The 24,950-nt window shown below is 40.1% G+C and overlaps 1 long non-coding RNA gene across 1 annotated transcript in view; it reads right to left on the bottom strand.

Annotated features, from left to right (window-relative positions):
* The window catches only part of LOC143715920 (uncharacterized), a 39,624-nt gene extending 15,479 nt beyond the window's left edge, over positions 1–24,145 (bottom strand). Inside the window, exon 1 of the long non-coding RNA XR_013195918.1 lies at positions 23,376–24,145. This is a non-coding gene — a long non-coding RNA (uncharacterized LOC143715920). The remainder of the gene's footprint in view (positions 1–23,375) is intronic.
* Between the last annotated feature and the right edge of the window lie 805 nt (positions 24,146–24,950).

Raw genomic sequence — 24,950 nt, 5'->3', positions numbered from 1 at the left:
TATCTGTTTATTTAGTTTAAGAGGAACATAGCTTTGACATACCATCTTTGTGTATTACTGGCGTCTCCGGTTTGTTTGTGTAAAGGCAGATTTGCCGCAGTTGTGGGGTTTAAATGCTGCTAGGACTAGTTTGAGTTATTAATTTTTAGCTGTTAATATGACTTGTGGCTTGCCAATTGTTAACTGGAAATATAGAAATAATATTCTGTAATTTTCTAGTTTCATAGAGTTAGCATTTCGGCTGTTTTTAAGCATTTATGTTGTTTTCATCTGAGCCACCCCTGTATTGTAATCTTGTGTTGGTATGTGCCAATTCCAGGGGTGCTTTTAGGCCTATAAAGCCTAGAAAAATCTTCATTCTTTCTGGGAGCGAGGGGTGAGAGGACATAAGTCTGTCTATGCTCTAAATATAAGTGACTTGTGTTAAGGTCAATTTCTGGACAGCTGTAAACATTTGATTGTTGTTGTTGTTGTTTTTTTGGCTCTCATGTCAAATTTTTTTTTTCTTGTTAATTTTTATTTCCCTTCATTGGCCTTTAATTGGGAAAAAATAAAGATCCCATCTGTTCAAACGCATCCAACTTCTCATGAGTGCTTACATCTGCTCACGACGACTCAGTCACGTCTACCCTTAACAGTTGACCCATGTATCGCTGTTTTCCATGTCCGCATAGTTAGTCCATGGAGTAAGTATATGCAAACTGTGTGTTTGAACGGCGTTTTAAAAATGGACAGTTTCGGTGTTTCGTATGATATGCATTCGGCCAATCAACATACACTTACGTCACTAGTAGTCACTATTGTGATGGCTTTGACCCTACTCTGCATTAGGACCTAATTTAGTCCCCAAAAGGCACTCCTAGAACTAAAATTATTCCCAGTTTCTGTGGTGCGAACACAACAAAAACGTCTCGGTTACGTATGTAACCCTAGTTCCCTGATAGGGAACGAGACGCTGCGTCAAACGCTGCGGGAACGCCCCTGCGTTGTGCGTCATGAAGCACGTATGGAATCAGCCCAATGGAGAGATGAAACGTCATAGGCGGGTGACGTCATCGACCAGGAAACTATAAAGCACCCCAAAAACACAAGCGCATTAGCTTCTGATAGGCTTGAAGGAAGCGCTAACGGGAGTGCCGGGAGTATGGCGGAGCGACGCAGCGTCTCGTTCCCTATCAGGGAACTAGGGTTACATACGTAACCGAGACGTTCCCTTTCAAGGGAACTTCGAGCTGCGTCAAACGCTGCGGGAACGCGAATACCCACGTCGCCATAGGACCAAATGACCGTCATGTGAGACTAGCGCACAGAGGACGAGAGCACCTGTGCCCCAGGGGTAGAGCTTAAGTCTAGGTCATAGAACTTAATAAAAGTATGCGGTGAAGACCATCCAGCCGCATCACAAACATCACTCAGGGAAACCCCCGACAAAAGAGCTTTAGAAGCAGCCATACTCCTGGTAGAGTGAGCTCGGACAACCAAAGGTGAAGGCTGGCCAGCCGACTCATAAGCAAGTGAGATAGCCTCAACCACCCACTTGCTCATTCTCTGTTTAGACGCCGGACACCCTTTCCTGGGTGGCCCGAAACATACAAAAAGTTGTTCTGATTTCCTCCACAGGGCAGCTCTGTGGACATAAGCGTCTAATGCCCTAACAGGGCAGAGTGAATTAAGTTTCTCCTGGTCCGATGACATAAATGGAGGAGGACAGAAAGCCTGCAGAACCGTAGGTCTAACAATATTAGTAGGAACCTTAGGAACGTAACCTGGTCTAGGATGCAGAAAAGCTTTAACCATGCCAGGTGCAAATTCCAGGCACGAGGGTGAAACCGACAGAGCCTGCAAATCTCCGATTCTTTTTAGTGAAGAGATAGCAAGCAAAAAGATAGTCTTAAAAGTGAGAAACTTCTCGGGAACTTCTTCGATAGGTTCAAAAGGAGCTAGGGAAAGACCTTCTAATACAATGGCCAGATCCCAAGTCGGCACCCTCGTACGAACTGCTGGCCTCAGCCTCAAAGTGCCACGGAGGAAACGAGTTATAAGCGGGTGTCTCCCAAGAGAAACTCCACTGAAAGGGACGTGGTAAGCAGCTAGTGCCGCCACATACACCTTTAGTGTGGAGGGGGATAACCCTGTGGAGAAGCGCTCCTGCAGGAATTCCAGCACTGCACCCACTGGGCAGTTAACTGGGTCCTGCAGGTGTTCTCCACACCAAGAAGTGAAAAGTTTCCACTTCAAGGCATAAAGCTTCCTCGTGGATGGAGTTCTGCAGTTAAGAATGGTCTCAACAACCTCGGTTGAGAGACCGGAGTCTATGAGCTGGGCCCCCTCAGAGGCCAAGCCCACAGTTTCCACAATTCTGGGCGGGGGTGAAGTATCGTGCCCCCCGCCTGGGAGAGTAGATCCCTCCTGACCGGGAGCTCCAAAGGAGAACCGTCCAGGAGAGAAATCAGGTCCGCAAACCATACTCGGGCCGGCCAGAACGGGGCTACTAGTAGTAGACTGACCCCGTCCCGGCGGACCCTCTCCAGAACTCCTGGTAACAGAGCAATCGGGGGAAAGGCGTACAGACGTGACCTCGGCCACGGCTGCACCATAGCATCCAACCCCAGGGGGGCTGGAAGAGTGATGGAGAACCACCGATGACAATGAGTGGTCTCCTTGGAAGCGAATAGGTCCACCTCGGCGCGACCGAAACTCAACCAAAGGAGCTCCACCACCTCGGGGTGGAGTCTCCATTCCCCTGGCCTCGGCCCCTGCCTCGACAGGGAGTCTGCTACCACATTCAAATACCCAGGGAGATACATTGCTCTCAGAGATAGTAGCTTCCCTTGGGACCACAGGAGGATCTGACGGGCCAACTTGTAAAGCCGGCGAGACCGCAGGCCCCCCTGATGATTTATATAAGAGACCACCGACGTGTTGTCTGATTGAACTAACACATGATGGCCTCTCAGGTCTGTTAGGAAGTGTTTCAGAGCCTGAAACACAGCCAACATCTCTAGACAATTTATGTGCCACGAAAGATGATGATCCTGCCACAGACCTTGGGCTGGGCGACCACTCATGACCGCCCCCCACCCTGTGAGGGAAGCATCCGTCGTTAGCGTTATGCGACGACAAAGAGCCCCCAGCACAGGACCTTTGGATAGGAACCAAGTTTCTCTCCACATGACCAGAGCACGAAGGCAGCGCCGCGTGACTTTGAACGTGCGGAGCGGATTTCCCCTCGGGGAGAATCCCTTGGTCCTGAGCCACCACTGTAGCGGTCTCATGTACAACAGGCCGCAAGGTATAACGTTGGACGCTGCTGCCATCAGACCCAACAGTCTCTGAAACTGCTTGACAGTGAGTAGCTGGCCTAGCTTCACTTGTTTCACAGCTGAGAGAATCGAAGCGATGCGGGTCGGAGAGAGTCGCGCCCGCATCGATACCGAATCCCAAACGACACCCAGAAAAGTGGTCTTCTGGGAAGGAGATAATACACTTTTCTTTGCGTTCAGCCTCAACCCCAACTTTCTGATATGAGCGAGGACGACATCTCGATGCCGAACCGCCATCTGCTCGGTCTGAGCTAAAATCAACCAATCGTCGATGTAATTGAGAATACGAATGCCCTGAAGCCTCAGAGGCACTAGTGCTGCATCCATGCATTTCGTGAAAGTGCGGGGAGATAAAGCTAGGCCAAACGGAAGAACCCTGTACTGGTACGCCTCGCCCCCGAAGGCGAACCTCAGGAACTTCCTGTGTTGTGGAAGGATGGACACATGGAAGTATGCGTCCTTCAGATCTATCGTGACAAACCAGTCCTCGGACCTGATTTGAGACACGATCTGCTTGATAGTGAGCATCTTGAATTTTAGCTTCCCTACCGAGCGATTCAATATGCGCAGGTCTAAAATTGGACGCAACCCCCCATCCTTCTTTGGAACGATGAAATATCGGCTGTAATAACCTGACTCCAAACTGGGAGGAGGAACCCGTTCTATAGCCTCTTTTTGAAGGAGCGTTTTCACCTCTTGTTCCAATACCAGAGCCTGCTCGGGGCCCACCACTGTGTGCAGAACCCCTCTGAATTTTGGTGGACGACACCTGAACTGGATAGCATAACCCTTTTCTACTGTCTGCAGGACCCAATGAGATATTTTTGGAAGGCTTTTCCACTCTGCCAGAAATTCTACTAAGGGTACCAGCCTCTCGAGACTGGCCTCTGGTGTAACTTGAGCAGCAGACGCAGCGCCCTGTAACGGCGCACCGGCAGGGAACAACTGGTCTGACCGCTCTGAGACCCTCCTCAGAGGGAGCGAGCGTCCCTCGGGAAAGCGCTCGCTGGGATCGTCTGTGCCCCGGCATAAAGGCGGGGTTGGCAGAACGAGCCCCTGAGGGCACCGAGGAGGAATGGGCACCGTAAAAAGAGGTGAACACCTTTCCGCCTCGGTGGGGACCACCCTCAGCATCCTGAACGGCTTGGCGTCAGGACTTCTTCTTAGCCGAAGCCTTCTTAGCCAATATAACTGTCCTCAGATCAGTTCTACTGGGAGAAGGCTTCGGCTGAGAGTGTCGCGGCTGAGCCCACTGTCCAGCAGGGGGAGCACGAGACGCGACACTCTGCCTCTGCTGCGCTCTATGTGATGAGCTCGAAGACGGCCGGGGCTGCTCCCGCCCAGCAGCCCCAGGGACATGAACTTTAAGGGGAAGAAACTTTTTAAAAGCTGCAGTTTGTTTCTTTTCTTCTTGGAATTTATCGATAACTGAATTCACAGCATCACCAAACAACCCCATGGGAGAAAGAGGAGCATCTAAAAGAAAAGCTTTTTCTCTCTCTTTAATATTAGTCTGATTTAACCACAAATGTCTTTCTGCGGCCACCAGAGCTGCCATAGAACGACCCATTAATTTGGCCGATTCTCTGGTGGCACGCAGGGATAAATCAGCAGCCTGACGCAGTTCGCGAACTACGTCAGTACTGACCTCCTCACTCTCACTCATGTCCCTTAGCAGATCAGCCTGGTATGCCTGCAAGATTGACATAGTATGCAGACATGACGCAGCCTGACCTGCTGCCGAATATGCTTTACCCACCAAAGCCGAAGTGTTTCTTAAAGGCTTGGTGGGTAATGCCGGTGCCTTAAAAGATGATGCTGCTTCGGGGGAGAGATGGCTCGCAAGCGTCTCTTCCACACGAGGCAACGCACCATAACCATGAGCCTTGGCTCCCATAATATTAGCGTATGTTGAAGTCTGGGGACTAAACACTCTATATGACACCGGTTTTCTCCATGATTTCGACACCTCGGTGTGGAGATCATGGAAAAACGGCAGGCACCGGCGTGGAGGCTGCACACGTGACGGCAAAAATCTCTCATCCAACTTTGATTTAGAAACAGACTCCTGTCTAGTCACTGGCCATTCAATATTAAGTTTTTCAACAGCTCTTGTTAACACCTCCATAAGCTCATCACTCTCAGGAGTGTGGGGTGGCGAATCCTCCACATCTCCCTCAACACTAACAACATCAAGTTCCTCAGAACTGGATAGCATTGGTGCCTCAGCCCGAGCGGAAGAAACCGCAGCGCGTGCTTCCGAACCCGGGACTGAGGCACTGGATCTCACAGGTGAAGGGAGAGATAAGGCAGAGCCCGTCTCAAACCCCGCTGTGAGATCCATCTGCGATCCCCACGATAAGCGCCGCCGCTCTGCCTCGGCAGAAGCGGGACCCGAACCGCGGGGAGCGCGCACCGAACCGCTCTCCTCAAAGAGCGACCGGCGGGAGCGGAGCGTCCTTAACGGCAAACGCTCGCAATGCTCACAGTCTGCTCCCTCGAGAGTAAACTGGGCATGCTGAACTCCCAAACAAACAACACAAAGATCATGTGTATCCCCGCTCGTTAAATAACGCGAGCAGGGAGGAACACACTTTCTAAACTGCTGTTCGTCCGCCATAATCTCTCAATATATATATATATAGGGATAAATTGTTTGTGTGGTGCAGGGTATGTAAGACAGACAATATCACACAGGGACAGATTCACATGTAGCGCGACTGAAAGCACAGAAGCTAATGCGCTTGTGTTTTTGGGGTGCTTTATAGTTTCCTGGTCGATGACGTCACCCGCCTATGACGTTTCATCTCTCCATTGGGCTGATTCCATACGTGCTTCATGACGCACAACGCAGGGGCGTTCCCGCAGCGTTTGACGCAGCTCGAAGTTCCCTTGAAAGGGAACAGGTACTTCCACCAATAGTTGCAGGAACTGTGAAAACGTTCTTCTGGTGTGAAAGCTCCTACGGAACCATCAATGATAATAAAGAACCTTTATTTTTTAGAGTGTACTTGTCATAAGCAAACAAGAATATGTTTACAAGTTAAATTCTGATCTGTTCCTTGTATAAAGATATTGTATTACTTCAGAAGACTTAAAAATATAACGTACAAGATGGGTTTTTTTGTCCCTTTTCTGCTTTTTTGGTCCCTTTTCTGATAACAGTATGCTTTTGTGTGTGAAAAACAGCCTGCAAAATTCTCAAAAAAAAATCTCCAGAGAAGAAAAAAGTATGGGGTTGGAATAAATAACAGAACTATCATTTCATTTAAGGTTTGGTTGAAATAAATGTTTTCGTCTTGGCCGACTGTGGTTTTCAGTCAATAAATGTGTGATTTAAATTCCCATTTAAAAAAAATCAATTTTGATCTCCTTTTGTGTTCTCAATTCATTTCTCAGCACGGATTTCTCATAAACCGGGTCCCGTTCCCAAATATTCACCGTTTTCCTGGCGTAGTTGCTTTAACAATTAAAAAAGGCTTTTAATTAAACTATGAACATCACATATACTACATGGCTGCATCAAATGTATGCATAAGACCTAAATGAACACTCATCAGAATGCAAAATCAAATATATAGATGTCTTCAGAAAACTTTGTTATGACGTACTTCCAAATGCAACCTTAGAGTATAGTCACATTGAATTGATGCAAAATGAATGAAACAATCAATTTGAAACACGATTAAAAACGCCACCACAGATCAATGCACCTCGATTTCCTATATACAAGACACACTGCAAACTGCAAGACTTTTGTTATTGCTGCGACTGCTGCTGTCGTTAATATTATTATAGAGTTCTAAAGCAACAAAACAAACATCTTCAATCTCCATCATCAGTACAAAACAGGACAAAAACAAGTACGTTTTCATGTGACCATTTATTTCTCCAAAGACATGAGCAAAAAAAAAAACATATCAATATAAAAGATATGGAAAGAAATCACCCATAGTGTTACAGATATATATTGCATGAACTCTGCCCCCTTCATTCTTCACATCTCTCTTTACGTCCAGTTCTCAATGAGTGCATTAGACGTGTCCAGAGGCGAGCGTCCTGCTTAATGTTCCACAAGGTTATTTCTCTTTTGCTTTCCATTACAAAGACACATCAGCAACACAACTCTTTCTTCAACAAGCCGCCACACACACACACTCACATTTCTGTCTCCTGCAGTTTTATATAGATAGATGTCCCTCCCTGTTGAGTCTGAATCTACATTAGGTAATTTCAATAAGTGGAGAAGCCTCAAGGCATTGGTCAGGAACTGGGGTGGAGGCAGGCCTTCATCCGTCTTAGTTTGACTCTGACTCGCTGACACGTGGGCAGACGGATGGGGGTCCAGTGTAGCCAATCTCAGTTGTGTTTGTTATAATACTACATTAAGGGGCCTAATAGAGCATGGCAGGAAATATTGCAAGCATCACAGGAGGCGGAGGGCTTGCTAAAGTATGTTGTGGATGAAAGGAATCTTTTTTTTTTGTAAAGAACCTGGGGGAGGGAGGGACGTCGGTAATGGCTTCAAGGTGAATGCTAACCTTGGGTGTCTTTGGCGGGATACTTCCTTTGGAAGACTGGTTGAGGGTGTGGCTTTTGGGGCGTGGTTTGGACAAAGGCGCGGCTTCATTTCATACACCACCCATAACTACATAATGCGGGGAAAAATTGACTGACTTAATGCAAAAACAGTTGTGATAAAGTACCAGAATTGAGCAATGACTGTTTTGATCAACTATTTCAAACAGTGAAAAAAATGAACTATTAAAAATAGTTTATTTTTATTTATTGAAATAAAGCTGAAATGAAATAAAATACTACTTTTAAAAAGAAAAACTGTAACCTGAAAAACAAACATTGAAAAATGCTGCTTTGCCAACTTAATAAGTTGAAGTTCTAAAATGACTAAAAAATAAAACTCAAATAAATGAAAACTCAAATAAATGATAGAACAATGTAAAAAAAATGATTAAAACTTAAACTAAAACTAAACTGAAAATATAAAAGTCTAATATCATTCAAAATAGGACTGGGCGGTATATCGAGTTTGTACAATATATCGATTTTTTCCCCACGTTATGGAATGAGGCAATACCGTTCATATCGATACAGTAGTTTGATACGAGCACATCTGAAAAATAGTGGAGTAAGCAGTGTGAGCTCCTGCAGTGAAAGAACAGTACAATTTGTCCTAAACATGACACAAGCTTATTAAGCGCTTCAAAATAACAGGTAAGATGGTTAACAAGTTTAAAGCAGCTTGCCCTGTCAGATGCTCGGACAGATAGCCTACTGTTAGTGACTGAAAGATAAATACTGGCGCTGTTAAATTCGTTTGAGACGTGTTGCTTTTCTCAGTGCTTAACTTACATTTCACAGGTATATTCTCCATCTGTAAATGTTCAAACAAATCAAACAAATATGTCCATTTCACTGTCAGGAGAGGACGAGCTTCTGCAAGTGAATCTCCGCTAAAATTTAAGTTTCCGTTAATGAGCGCCGCCGCGCGCACGCGCGCCAAACAGACGAGCACAATAGAACAGTAGCGCAATAATTCTGACTAAAATACATATTACTAAAATATTTGTTGTTGGAGACTATAAATGTGCCATATGTGGAATTTTAAACCTACAAGTATATTTTTATGAAAGTGACCATTATAATGGTGTAATCAAATGCAGGCTAATATAATTAGTTTGTGCTTTTGTTTTTATTTTCATTTTTAATTAAGCCTTTAGTCATTTTTAAAAACAAAAGCATTATTTTTGTTTTTAGTTTGTAATGTTACAAAGTTAGAATGTAATGTGATTTTAACCACCTTTTTGCACATAATATATTGCATAGCCTAAATTACATTCCCTATTTGTTTCCATATCCTTCAATATCATTGTTTGGATATCATTGAGCAGGATGTGAAATAATTGTTTTTTTTAAATAAATACATTTTCTTTATCCAAATAGAAAAACGTAGAAAGTACCGAGATATATATCGTATATCGCCATTTAACCAAAAAATACCGATATATGACTTTTTGGCCATTTCGCCCAGCCCTAATTCAAAATAGTAATAAAAAATATATAATAGTATATAAATAAAACTAAAATAACACTGATGTCAAATCAAATTCAAATAATAAAATATAAATTACGGTCCATGCACTGAAAAAAGCTTCAGACTAAAGTCAAGATAAACATATATTTCATTCGCAAAATGAAAAAAGTGCTAAACACAATGAATTCAACTAACCAACAGGAGAAAATGTAGTTATTGATACATAGGTATTAATATGTAACACTTACAGGTACATTTTTGTAAATTTGGATAGATGCTGAAACATACAATATGGACATATTGACAACATTTAAACATAAACATCATTATGTATTTACAGCTAAAGAAACATAACATATTTACAAATCTTTTAGATAATAAAGATATTTGTGTAATTGCCCTTTTACTATTTTATAGATACATTTTAGATCCCTCAACCCTACCCCCAAACCCAAATATAAGCGTTTATAGAGAAAATAAAAATAAAATAAAAACGAAACGTATAACGACAGAAATGTATACGAAAATGACACTTTTAGCAACAATATAGCATTAAAAAGATATTTTGAGCCGCTAATCCTACTCCAACCGTTAAACCATAACCATTTCTTTAAAATTTGTAGTGTTATAAAGACGGACAAGTCACAATAATGTATTCCTGAAAGACGATGTGTTGCAGTCGCAATCTGTGAAGAAGTAGGCGATTGCCAGCATGTCGTAAAGCATCTTGAGGTTTTAATTTGTAACACACTTTATGTAAAAATATAAACGAATACTCATGGGATCAGTTTGCAGCAATCACCGAATAAAATCTATGAAATAGATTGTAAAGCTATTTTGTTTGTCAATTACTTTAAAGCTGCTCCTGAACACAGCTGAAGAATTAATTTTGCAATGCCGGCCTGTTTGTTGCGGTATATAATCCATTTGGAATAAACCTGCCTCTAAATGCAAAGCTATCACTTCACATGCCGGCCAGACAGTCTCTTGGCCAGAATAAGCTACAAACAGGGCCAGACTAAATGTCACAAGTCAAAAAGTCTGGCTACCAGACACAACTGGACTGTTTACAGAGGTGTCACTCAAACACCCAGCGCTGTCTTCAAGCCAGTAGTAAAATAATAGCATCCCTGCCAGAGCCTGCTGGGATAGGATGGGTGATGTACACCGGGGGTAATTACAGACAAATGGCAGGATGGTCCCATCAACTCACTCTGAGAGGAGAGAGACAGAGGGGGGACATTAAAACCAACCATTAACAAACAGAAATTGACGTCTGTCCAGAACCTCGGGGCGATGAACTATTTGTCAGACTAAGGAACATTCATTATAATGACACATTTTGAGTAGCAAGTGTCATGATGTGCCATTAAGTGAGAAAGGCGAAATATTGGAAGTGTCCGGGACACCATCTTTGTGCCTGAGAAAAAGATGGATAGAATAACAATTCCACCCACAATCCTGACCTGACCTTTAACCCAAACCTTTGTTCTTTGTTAGTCTCTGATTTAAACTCACATGCAAATGGCCTGAGAACAATTTCCAAGTCAATCAGTAACTATTGACATGTTGCATCAATAACCTAAGGACCCATATTTGCTCTGATCTCAATGCATGCTCCTCAATTCATCTTCTCTTGTCTTATGCTTGGTCTTTTACAAAAAGCACTAAATCTCAAAAGCCGACGCATTCTTCTACATCAAGCTAGTGATCTTTCTCTATGACGACAAGACCATTTTCCATCTGATTTTTGAAATACATTTATTCCTGTGATGCAAAGCTGATTTTCAGCATTACTACAGTCTTCAGTGTCACATGATCCTTCAGAAATCATTCTAATATGATGATATGCTGCTCAAGAAACATTTCTTTTTGTTATATTAAAAAAAGTTTTGCGGATTAATATTGTTGTGGAAACCATCAAGCATTTTTTTCAGGATTCTTTAATGAATAGAACGTTTACTTGAGGCAGAAATCTTTTGTAACATTATAAATGTTTTTACTGCTTTTGATTTCTTTAATGCATCCTTACTGAATAAAAATAAAATGTTTGATCAGAATGTTGCGTTTGACCAATCAGGATCAAGTATTCCCAATAAAAACCTTTTCATGTAAACTTTATTGGGTATTCTGTCCCAATATATCTGGATGTTTGTTAGAGTTAGGGTTAGGGCACACAATTCACAGAAATGTTTTTGGTGGCATGCAAACATTTCAAATAATTTGCTAGAATATTACAAAAAGGATAATTAAAGACAATTCTATGCAAGATAATGAAGTAATTCAATGTGTTACCAATACTGCTGTACCTGTTAAACTCAACAGCTAAATAATGTTCTCTTCTGACTGCTGGCTGTGCTTTAAATATTGCTGACCTTGAAGAAAGGGTTGCATTGACTGGTTTGGATTTGATGGATGACTTACGGGTTTGCACAGTACACCTGTCACATCAAACTCTATTGTCTCAAATAAAACTGTGATTCACTGCCGTGGCCGTGTTAGCATGTGACTGCGCATGTGTGTCTTGAAAGCTGAAGCATCACTGCAAGTCTAATTTTAAAAACGCCAACCTGGCAGCATGCAGCCTAACAGAGTTTTGATCAGATTTGGGAGCAGAAATGTACATGGAGATCCAATTGGCAGCCAGAGCCCGAACTGAGTCATTGGTGAACAGTAAATGATATCCACCCAAAACATGCAAGTGAGTAATAAAGAAGCAAGTGACCACAAAACCCAGTATGCAATGTTTAAAGGCTTTGTAGAAACTAGTTTCCATGCCAACAAACTGGGGAACAAATCCCAGAACAAGACCGCTATGTCATTTGCACTACAAACTGGCACATTGACTACCGAAGTGTCTCCTACTGGCAGTGAGGCTAGTTAGAATTTGGAAAACAGTGTTTGTCATTATAATTCGGAGTTAATGTTCGGTGCATTGCTATTATGGCAGTTGATTGTTATTGCAGCAGTAGGACATTCATGAGCGCCTGTTGGCAGAGCTTTTGGATATTTGTTGCGTTCTCCATTAATTATAGGAAAGGCAAAGTTGATGAGCAAATATTTACTCTAAGCCAAAGAGAAAAAGTCTGGCATACAAAAATGTCATGGGGATAAATTTGGATATGGATGGCTGGAAATTATGGGACTGCCAATAATAACCTACTGATATTACTGATAAACCTGTATAAATCAATATTTCTATCAATTGAAGTTGTGACTGAATATAATTATAGTATATTTCCGTCACATATGTAAGTAAGTAAGTAAAGTTTATTTATAGAGCACTTTTAACAGATAAAATCACAAAGTGCTTTACAAAGTGCAACCACAAAATAAAACAGTATACAATCAGTAAAGCTTACAACATTTAAAGAGCCCAAAATAAAACCCAGTTAACTAAATGCTTGTCTAAATAACAGTGTCTTGAGATGCCTTTTAAAAGAACTGACCGAGTCGCCCACACGGAGGAACAAAGGCAAGGCGTTCCATAGTCTGAGGGCTACAGCCTGAAAGGACAGGTCTCCCCGGGTTTTATAGCGAGTCTTTGGGACCATTGACAGACTCTGGCCTGATATGTTAACAGTTAGTTGGACACAGCCTTGTAAAAAATTCAAATTATAGAATTGTTCACTGTTTGTTTGATGAATTAATTTAGTTTTAATTGGCCAAACCCCACAGGAAGTTGTACTGGAATTACAGGAAGAGCAATCAATCTAATCATCCATCTATCTATCTATCTATCTATCTATCTATCTATCTATCTATCTATCTATCTATCTATCTATCTATCTATCTATCTATCCATCCATCCATCCATCCATCCATCCATCCATCCATCCATCCATCCATCCATGTCTGTCTGTCTGCCTATCTATCTATCTATCTATCTATCTATCTATCTATCTATCTATTTATCCATCCATCCATCCATCCATCCATCCATCCATCCATCCATCCATCCATCCATCCTTCCTCTATCTATCTATCTATCTATCTATCTATCTATCTATCTATCTATCCATCCATCAATATATCTATCTATCCATTCGTCTGGCCATCCATCTATCTATCTATCTATCTATCTATCTATCTATCTATCTATCTATCTATCTATCTATCTATCTATCTATCCATCCATCCATCCATCCATCCATCCATCCATCCTTCCTCTATCTATCTATCTATCTATCTATCTATCTATCTATCTATCTATCTATCTATCTATCTATCCATCAATATATCTATCTATCCATCCGTCCGTCCGTCTATCTATCTATCTATCTATCTATCTATCTATCTATCTATCTATATCTATCTTTTCTGTCTATCCATCTACGTGAGGTCATTTTAAAGTCTCAAATATGGTTTCATAAAGCTAATAAAATTATTTCATCAAGTTAAAAATTACAGTTGAATTTCTTTGAATTTCCATTCTTTTCCGTTCTGCTATTTGAGTTCAAATTCAGGAACTGAATTGGAATTTAAAAGGCATTCTCAATTCAATTCTGAATGGACACACAATCCTTGTAGAAATGCTGTCTAGCTCTGTTTGACACATTAACTGTGGCGTGAAGCACAAACCACTGCAGACGGCGCAAACATGCACAAAGAAGTTCGCATTCATTTTGCTCTCAGAAATGACACATAGCAGTACAAAAAAACAATTTGCTGTTCTGCAAGAAGCAGCCATGAGAAAAATCCTTTTTTGTCAAACTCTGTTGGTGGTGTGAATATGAATTTCACTATTAATTTACTAAAACCGGTGAACAACATCAAATAAATTTGCATTTAAGCAGGGTCCCAAGTCGTATAGAGAGACTTGGTGGTGGTCCTGCAAGAAACCACATAGCAACCACCCAGAACATGCTAGCAACCACATAATTCATTAAAGGAGTCATGACATGAGAAATCACATTTGTCATGATCTTTTGACATATAGGAGATTTTTGTACCATTAAAACATCCTGCAAAGTTAATAGTTTGAGGGTACTTTTACATGACAACGATGTGCTAAAAATAGAAAAGTATTTTTCTTTAAACAGATGAATCTGTTATCAAAACGAACCCAGTAGTTGGCGATGTCACTTTGCACATATACCCTTTCTTTTACTACAGTGCACACGAGCCCGAACACACTTTAGACACTAATTACAAAATCTTTTTTTGTCCGATTTTCATTCTAAGGGTGTTAATCTTCATAATTCTGTATTATTACTTTGTCTTCATGGGTAAATTTCATCTTCACAAAGCCAGAAACATTCACTGTAATCCCAATTTTAGAATGTTCTCCTCTGATATAAAGTCCCTTTTTACTTCCTTTTAGAAAATGTCAAAACCTTTGAACACAAAGGCTTCGAAAACTTATATCATGCTTGAGTCTGTTGTAAGGAACCTTTCATTTTTCATGATGACAAAATGTTATTTTGTGTTGATTTGTGTAATTCTTATAACCACTTATGATGATGTCCCCCTTATTTCTTACTGTTAAAATTTGTATCCTTTAATTTGAAATAAAAAGCATATAGACTAAACACGTAATTCACATGTGCATGACGTCACCGTTTTCACAGATTCACGTTTTAGTAGTTAGTTTATGACTGCCTCAAGAGTAAGACATCAATGAATCATCGCATCATAGCGTTCAGGATTTATATAAAATCCTACGCATGCATATCTGGCTTACTTGAACATACACATCACTACGCAACACATAACAGTGCGCTTGTTCATTTGCATTGAAGCAATAGCGAAGATTAAAAAGCATTTGGTTAACAGAAAAGACATTGTTATTTTCCAACATCTTAAATTTTTGAAAAGCATGAAGATGAAAGAGGAAGGGAGGAGATGGCTGAATACAGGATTTTGTTTGAATAAGAAAGTATGAAATCCAAATTATAAGCTGTGATTTACTTAATCTGGTTTATTTATTTATTTATTTGTTGGCTAGTAGAAGTTCTCAATGGCCGGTAACTTAAAAATTTAGTAGCCAAATTGGCCGGTGAGTGAAAAAGTTCATTTCAAACCCTGAATAGAACCTATTATAAACACTGATGCTGTCTACACCGGATACCATATACAGATGCACGTTCAGATTCTGACATACTCCAGCATGTTCGCTTGTTTAAACAGGATTATATGTTACTCTGTTCTGACCATTTTGTTTTATAAACCAGGCACAGTGTAACAGAGAGTTCGCAACTAAACTTTTGTTGAAAGATGAATCAGCTAACTTTATTTGATCTGCTTTGTCTGTAAATGTAATGCTTTGTCTATAAATGATGGTTTTTCGGGTAAACAAAAAACGTATTAACATTATAAGTGAACCTCAAGGAACATATTAAAATAATAAAAATGCTTATGATTGCAAATTTCTGTTTGCAATTATAATCACATTCGCAACATTCAACATCATCACGCACAACTAGTCCGCAACTGCACAGTTCATTGTGCCGGAACTGCATTACAATAATCCCCATTTTTATGGTAAAACTGACATTTTTAATGCCTGACAGAATGAGAGACGTCAGAGTGGCTTCTTTCAATCTGTGCCTGACTGTAGAAAGAGAAAAGCACCTGCTGAAGTGACCCCCTTCCCTTCCCCTCCAGAGACCGACATGAGAAGCGCTGGCTGTACTTCACATGGGCCACAGGAAAAGTCCTGACTTAAAAAGCACATTTAAGAACCAGTGAAGATGAAAAACACCCCAATTATCTCCCCAACCCCCCGCTGAGCCCCAAGCTGTTTTATGACATTAAACCTGCTAAATTATGAAACACCACACGGCTGAGGATACAAATGAAAAAGAAAAAAATATGGGGACTTCTTTTTCTGAATCGTTGGTGTTTGTAGGTTGTCCGCTGATGCTGTTATCATATTCTCAATGCTTAGTGTGATGACTTTGCAGTCACATTCCTCACGGTGATCCTGTGGGCCTCGCCAAAGGCTACAATAAAATACAAGCGGATAATGACTAGGATATGTCAGCCTAGAGGATTCAAACGATATGTGTTGAATATATTTTATGAACTATTAAAAACATAATGAGCATTCGTTAAAATCATTCCTCTGAATTAATGAATTATTAATTGAATTGCATTGCATTGCATTTCATAATGTGACATTCAAAAATGTTAATTTCTACAATGCTTAGTGTTGAGGTTAAAGGGATAAATCACCCAATAATTACAATTCTGTCATTATTATTTCCCCAATTCCAAACATGTAAGCTGCTATTGAAAGCTCTTTTCTATACAATAAAAGGTTTATAGTGACTATGTCTGCTAAAATGTACATTTATGCATTTGGCTTTTAAGGTATGCCTATTATATACATTCAGTGGGAATCGAAACCCATGACTTTGTCATTGCTGCTGTCATGCTTTACTTTTTGAGTATGCTCAAAAAAGGAGTAAATAATCCAAAAGTATAGTCAAATAATAGCTTTCTTTGATTTAAGTTGCTCTATTCTGATGATCTTCCTCTCTGTCAAAGCTCTGAAATGGGCTATTAAAAAAATAAGAGCTACATATTTGACTTTATTAATGTAAAGCATCATTGGTTCTCATATGTCACGTGACCAGACATTATTATCTCAAACCTGCCTAATAAACTCTATTTGATTCATGAATTGCAAAGGAAAAGCACTTTATAGTTCTTTTTAGCCTTCTCTATGCATTCATTTTTTTGCGTTCACTGACTCTATGAACAATCTGTGTGGAAAAGGTCTACACTATCATTCAAAAGTTTAAAGAAATCTTTTATTCAGCAAGGATGCATTAAATTGGTCAAATGGGACAGTAAAGACTTACATTATATTTCAAATACAATGCTGTTCTTTTTAACTTTTTATTCATCAAAAACGATCATGGTTCCCATTAAAAATATTAAGAAGCACAACTGTTTTCAACATTGATAACGATAATGCATGTTTCTTGAGCATATTAGAATGATTTCTGAAGGATCACGTGACACTGAAGACAGGAGTAATGATGATGAAAATTGACAGGAATAAATTACATTTCTAAATATATTAAAACAGGAAACAGTTATTTTATATGGCAATAACATTTCACAATATTACTGTTTTTACTACATTTTAGATTAAATAAATGCAGCCTTGGTGAGGATAAGAGACTTCTTTTAAAAACATTTTAAAAAATCTTACCGACCCCAGATGTTTTTATCTGTAGTGTATGTGAACATTGAGAATGACATGAGACTGAATAAATATTTTTGGTGAAGTAGTTAGTAGGGTCATGGAGAGTAAGGGAATGTGTAGTCATGTATTATTTAACTACAACTACTACCTGCTCATTTCTCACAATGAACACTGAGGTAACCTTCTGTTAGTTTGTTTAAGGTCTTGATAGAATGTGTGGCTCTTCTCTACGTCAGGGTGAGGGCTACGACCTGTCAGGTCTTCCCACCAGATTACACACTTACACAAGGGTCACGGAACCAGGTCTCTGACATCTGTCACACACACACACACACACACACACACACACACACACACACACACACACACACACACACAGGGCTGCCTGCGGACAGCACTACAAGACAGGAAACAATTCAAGCAAACCTACCCAGAGGACATCTGATCACATCCACATGCGCAACAAATAATCTATCTTCACAATTCCCCTAAGACAGAGAGCGAGTGAAGAGCAGAGAGAGAGAGAGAGAGAGAGAGAGAGAGAGATTTATTAGCAGCCATAGGCTATTCAGGTCTGCAGTTGTTCAATGATAAGTCCACTGATAACCAGTCATTTCCTGAGAACAGACCATACAGTGTGCACTTGTGGAACTGCTAAATTTCCATTTCCAATTCTAAATCCTCAGACACTGTACGATATTTAACCCCCACGGTCCAGGGCCAGACTGTATCAGCACGTCCCCATTGGCTGCAGCATGCAAGCTAAAATCCAATTTCAGTGATAAGCTTTAGATTTGCTGTGAGGGCTGGAGTTGCGTTCCTCTCTGGATTGCACGCGTTTATCCAAGAAAAGGGCAACAGAAACGGATCGGAAGTGGCAAGGGGCATGGCGGCCGTGTGGGTGTGGATGCAAGCGCAGACAGGTGTTGAACAATGATACAATTCATGGTCACACTCCTTCGCTCAAGAATCACCTCTTGCTTTCCAATCCCTGATCCCCAAACCAGCTACTTATGGGCATCAACCGCATGCTATGGACTTGAGATTAACATAAAATCATCCATCAGAGGTTAATTTGGTTTTGTGCAAAGAATATGTGAATGCAACGAGTAAATTAATTCTTTATGGACACTGACAACACAACTGTTGCAACAAAGTTGAAGGCACACAATTATCTATAATTATCTATAATTAGCCACTTTTACACTTGAAATGCAACAAATTGCAGTAAAATGGCCTGATTACCTTTTCCAGTACCACATGCAATGACTTTTTACATATTTTATGTGTATGATACCATACACACATGTGATATCATTTGCTAGAAATTAACTTCAAAATCTTCAGACTACTTTCTCCATCCACTTGGTATTTCGCTAAAACCTCAGTCCAATTTGATGTTTCTTTTCACTACTAAAACAATTGTGATTTTTTGACTCCTGTGTCACAAGCTTGCTAGTAAACAGTGTGGAGTAATTGTGTCAGCAAAAACCTTGTGATTTGCTCTCTCAGCAGACATCTAACTCTGTCAGCAGATGTCTTACATCAGGGCATTTACACCTGTTTAAACCGTTGTATTATGACTTATATTATGACATAGAATAAATACAGAACTTTTTCACCAGACAAATCAGCGTAAATCAGCATTTCCGTAAAAGATCCATAATGCTATGTGACCATTTCAACATTAGGCTCTGTAGTGGTTGACCGATATGAATAGCTCAGACATGAAACTCTATTCGCGTTCTGATTGGTCATTTCAATGTCACTTCCACAGCCAATCGATTTCACATATCTATTACTACTTACCTTTATAACCATGACGCATCCAAACAAATACACCAACTCTGTGTGCTATGGGAATTCTTATTTTAGTCGCCCACCTCCCCAGCACCACCTGCCCAGATCTGCAATGAGAGAGTATCTCTCTCTCTCTCTCTCTCTCTCTCTCTCTCTCTCTCTCTCTCTCTCTCTCTCTCTCTCTCTCTCTCTCTCTCGCTCTCTGCAGCAGCATGTTTCCATGCAGAAGCAAGTCGTACCCTCGTCCGCCAAGACCACACCTATGTACACTCCATTTACATTAATAAAATGTTGTGATTTCCCATGACTGAAATGCAGTTTTCAATGGCCAATGGTGATCATGACAGCAGGACATTCAAAAGTTTGTGGCATGGCTTTTGAGCGGTACGGTCCCACATATGGGATTCTTATTTCTGTGCCCCTGAGCGGTACAGTCCCTCATTTGGGATTTAGAATGAAAAGTGACGTGACACAACTGCCAGATTCAAACTGTGCTTTTGGAGTTTGTAAAATACACACTGATGTCTATATAAGCAGCAATAACAATCTATTCAAATATAATTTTCCGACGTGTGTTATTCATATCAGATACAGATACATTATAGATTGACTGTACCAGGTCATGCATTTTTGTAAAGTACTATAAAGTTTACTCTATTCTTCTCCCAGTTCACCGGCCACTTTCTTACATGTATTTCGGGAGAAACTGCTGAATTCACGTGCTGTAAATCCGACAGACAGGACTCTCTGAACTGCAGCGCAAACAAACATGGTGGGGCCCATCTGACGTTATAGATCAAGATCAAGATTATTTATAAAGGTTCTTAAATGACAACACACACTCACTTATTTGAGAATCGGAATATAAGGTAGTTGTTGACATGGTAAGCAAGCTTGTGAATATTTTGAATAAAAAAGGAAAAACATAAAAAAAGCGATCTATCTACAGTGTTATTTTGGCTGCGGTGTATCACGTGACAAGCGTGACGCGTCGTCATGGAAGCGTTCTAAAATAACGGTCGCCTTGAAAAAACTCACTCTGGGGGGGTCAGTTAAAATATTTTAAACTTACGTGTAAAAGAAATTAAAACTTTTATTTGGAAAGGATACATTAAATTGATCAAAATTTGCAGTAAAGACTTGTAAGCAAAATGTATGCATTTTGTATGCATTTAAAGTTTGTTATATTCAATTTTTACACACAAAAAAATCACTGTTTACACAAAATAGCAGCACAACTGTTTTCAACATTGATAATAATCAGAAATGTTTCTTGAGAATCAAATCATCATAGAATGATTTCTGAAGGACCATGTGACACTGAAGAGGATAGCTTGTACAGAAACTAGCTGAAATTAACTTATCTTATACAACATTTACTCAAAATGCACTAAGCAATTTTTTTACAATATTGGCCAATAAATTTCCATCAGAGTGACTACTGCATATATAGCCTTAAGATGTATCTAGAACTAAAGGACCAAGATGAAATCGTTCAATTATAACGGGGTGTCCACATCCTTTTGGCCACGTAGTGTATGTCAGATTACAAAATTATATTTCCAAACACCACCAGCCAAGCAAAGTCTGTTCCGTCACGCGTTTCCTGTCAGAGCTCCCGCGGACTTGCACACAGTAGAAAGAGAAAAAAAAATGAGATAGAAGAAGAGATGGCAATCTAGCGACTTTGGCTCTGGTCCAGAACTGTCTATGGAGCAACGCTGTCTAGAAATTGGCATGCCAGCGAAGAACTCACTGAGGTGAATCACATGACATTACGGAGGTCACGCATGGGTCCAGCCACCTAAAGAGCCCAGATACAAGCAAGAAATAGAGTATTTTACAGACCACTGGTCCACCTGCTTCCCTCAGAACCCTCAAATTCAGTTTTTAATCGAAACCCATGAGCAATACAATTCATAGGACTTAAAACTAGTCACACTTTACTTGGCTGCCAAAGGACCCCTAGAGAGGCACCAAAAAAAAGGGCACCAAAAAGTACTTTATCATCAAATGAAGAGTGTGCTGGAACGCTGAATTTTAAATTACAGCACCTGGCTGCATAACAATGCTAAATGAGATCAAATTGACAGCCCAAATACCTTAGAGACCGTATGTCTTGCGTGGTTCACACATGCACACACATGAAAATGTCATGAGAGGCTTTACAATCACTTTGGTGGCATCTGTTCAGCTTTTTTTTTCTTTTTCTGAAAGCATGGATTGTTTCATACTCTTACAAAGAAAATGAATGTTGCTCTTTGATGAAGATGCTTTTCATTCACTGTGATTAGAGAAGACTCTCAAACTGCAATGCTCAACGTCTTCTCGTTCTCGCCATCGATTTTAATTTAGGCTTGATTACATATACAATGAACTGTACCAGGTCATGCATTTTTGTAATTTGAAATATTTTCAGCTTTATTGAAAAACCACAAGGGTTGATTTCTCTTGGGCATAGCGCAGCACAGTACAAAAGACTGTATTACAATCACTGGATTAAACAAACGCGGCACGTTGAGAGAGATGATTAATTCATGGAAGTATTCTCCATTTCATACATTTATGAAGGACGGTGCCCGTTAAAAATACATTTATGTATTCCAAGCACACCTAGCTGTTCTTTGAAACTTTCAGCAGGGGACGGCTCTCACTTCCACACAAAGAGGACTGTTCTCATGCTCTGTCTGACCCCAAAAGCCGCTTTTAATAGCTCGAAAATATGTTGACGTATCAGATTGCAAACTTATAACTTGATATGGACTGACTATAAACAAGATTTCAACCTCAAATCAGGCTTTCTCTGATTGAGTTAAAGCAGTGCTTCTCAATTCTGGTCCTGGGGACCCACAGCTCTGCACATTTTATATGTCTCCTTTATCTGACACACCCAGTTCAGTTCATGGAACTCTTTCCTAACGAGCTGATGATCTGAATCAGATGTGTTAAATGAGAGGGACATACAAACTGTGCAGAGCTGTGAGTCCCCAGGACCAGGATTGAGAATCACTGAGTTAAACACATGCATGCTTTCAGCACCAGAGTCAGCTCCCTTTTTATGAGTGCAATGTGCTGTTTAAATAGCTTTTAACAATCTGAATATATTTATATTTAAGGTTAACACTAATACTTTTATGAAAAGTAACATAATTTATGATTTAAAAAACAGTTAAATATTTTACTCCCACAGACAACAAAATTGCATTGATTTTAAAATTGATTAAAGCACAAATAACAAGCATTTTACACGGTCACTATTCTGAAAAGTCCATGCCTATGGTGAAACTGCAAGCTAAAGCTTCAATAATGCCTGTCTGTTGGGGTTTAATTCGTTTAAAGGAAAAGATGTGAAAAATAACAGAACATGAGGGTTAAAAGGCTGATCGCCAATAAGCTGTGTGATTGTACGCTGTTTCAGCAGTCCACCCTGTCCATTCTGCTCAATGCAAGTCTAAGCAAAATTCTGATCTCAGGGCCAAAGAGACTGTGTGGTTCACTTTCACTGTAGATGCTATAAGACTTTCAAATAGAATCATAACTGTCTCTGGATATATATATATATATATATATATATATATATATATATATATATATATATATATATATATATATTTCACATTTTTACACGATCAAGTTATTGCATGCAGTATTTCCCATTTTTAAAAAAAATCACACTTTTCTTTCAATACAATGAACTTGTACCCAGAACAGTCTTGAATCCAGCATGAAACCATCAGCATCCTTCTTAAGGCTGGTGCATACTTTAAATCCTAACACATTACAGCACTTCACAAGCTTCTATTAAATATTCTTTTTCCCCCAGAATGTCTCTCTGTTGCATGCATAGACAGTAAAGGTTGCATGCAATGATGGCCAATAGGAAGTTCGTCCATGCACAAAACCCTTTGGGCTGAACTGGACACTTTGCATAAAACTTATTTTGGAAAATCGCACAAAATACACGACATTCTTTCTGCTGGTTGACTGAGAGGCGTCGGTGCACAAAGCTTTAAAACGCAATAATGAAAAGAGAATATCTTACCCAGTTTCCTTATCACAGACGATGCTTGATAATTCCAAGAACAGAAGTGCAACTACTCTTCCATCTCTCCAATGAGCCGTGCGTAACTTTCCAAAGGATGGTCGGCAGCTGGGATTTATTTAGATGCCCTGGGAAACCAGGTGTGCTTTAGTTTATGGCAGTTCAGCCACACAGGTGAAAAGAGCGAGTCGAGCACAGGAGTGTTCCGTTGGATAGTGTCTTTTTGCCGCGCTCTCACGCGCTGCTGATGCGGTGCGTGTGCGGTAAAGCAGATCTGTCCACGCGCTGTCACTGCGCTCTGCATCCCAGGGTCCTAAAGCTGAACCGCGGCGCCACTGAACTTTGAGTCATTGCACTGCGAGCATTGCATCATAAAATCCCGAATATGTTTTCATCCTTCCATCCTTTTTACAACTAATTTACCCGAAAGTAGGCTACAAGTACAATCAATTATAAAGAATTTCAGTGACATCTCAGTCATAGGCTATACGATGTAAACTCGAAGCTGTAAAAAAATCTAAATAAAAATGATAGTTCGGATTTAAACATACCAATATAGGCCTACTTAATCTAAAATAAGAGTTTTGTGGCTTTTGGTCCATGTCTCGCCTGCTCTCTGAGGAAATGTATGCGAGTGTCTACTCAAAATAGTTTACCTTAAGGAAAAACCGAGCTACAATATTGATGACTCATCTTGCACTGGACTGGTATGTGTCCAATTAAACGCTCTGCTCCCGCTAATATGAAGTAATTGTTTACCACCTAACGTCGTGTGCCCTGCATCCGGGTGATTCCCCCCTTTATGGCCCACCGACAAGTTTTGACTTCTGTTTATGCAGTTAAATTGGCTAGCTGAAATAGGTCCACCAGCATATTTGCATTCAGTATTTAAGTCTGCATTAAAATCCATCCAATTTATTTCCTAAATGTTTCATTCATTCATTTATTCATTCATTCATTGACATCATAATCCATTTATTGAAGTTGTACATTTCCCCTAAAAATATTCTGATTCAAATTACTACTTTCAAAGCCAATGTAAAATAGCTAAAATTGGCACATGACCTCATATCAGTTGAATTTGATAGAATTTGCTGCATTGGTTGGCAACCGTAAATGCCCTACAGTTCTTCTAGTAAATATATTATTGTCAAAATGAGATGTCAGTATTTATAGAACATTGACGTCTTTTTTCACATCACTACTGTTAATAGACAATACATTTATTTTGCCTTTCCATATTCTTGCATTGAATATGAGTTACTCCTGAGTGTCAGTAATCATTGTTCTATATCAGCTTCAATATTTGACTGTGATTTTGAGTTGTGTCTTCTTTGGAACTGTCATGAGTATCAAAATGATTTATTAATTGGTATTTCTATAATTTTGTATGTTAAATAATGTGATTGTTTTGAAAGTACAGGTTACCGGTCTAGTGTTCTTTATTTTGGTGTTTTTTATAGTGTTTTATTTCCATACCCTTCACTTTTGAGGTGGGTGTGCAGGGTATTTAATCATAGGCGTGGAGATCCGAAATAAGAAGCGCGACTCCTAAATCAAACATTCAATATGAAG

Source organism: Siphateles boraxobius, unplaced genomic scaffold (genome assembly GCF_051911475.1).
Source record: "Siphateles boraxobius isolate OS27281-9 unplaced genomic scaffold, OSU_SipBor_1 6, whole genome shotgun sequence".
NCBI lineage: Eukaryota > Metazoa > Chordata > Actinopteri > Cypriniformes > Leuciscidae > Siphateles > Siphateles boraxobius.
The sequence above is the reverse complement of the archived record's forward strand: the minus strand, read 5'-3'. Positions and strand labels throughout refer to the sequence as shown.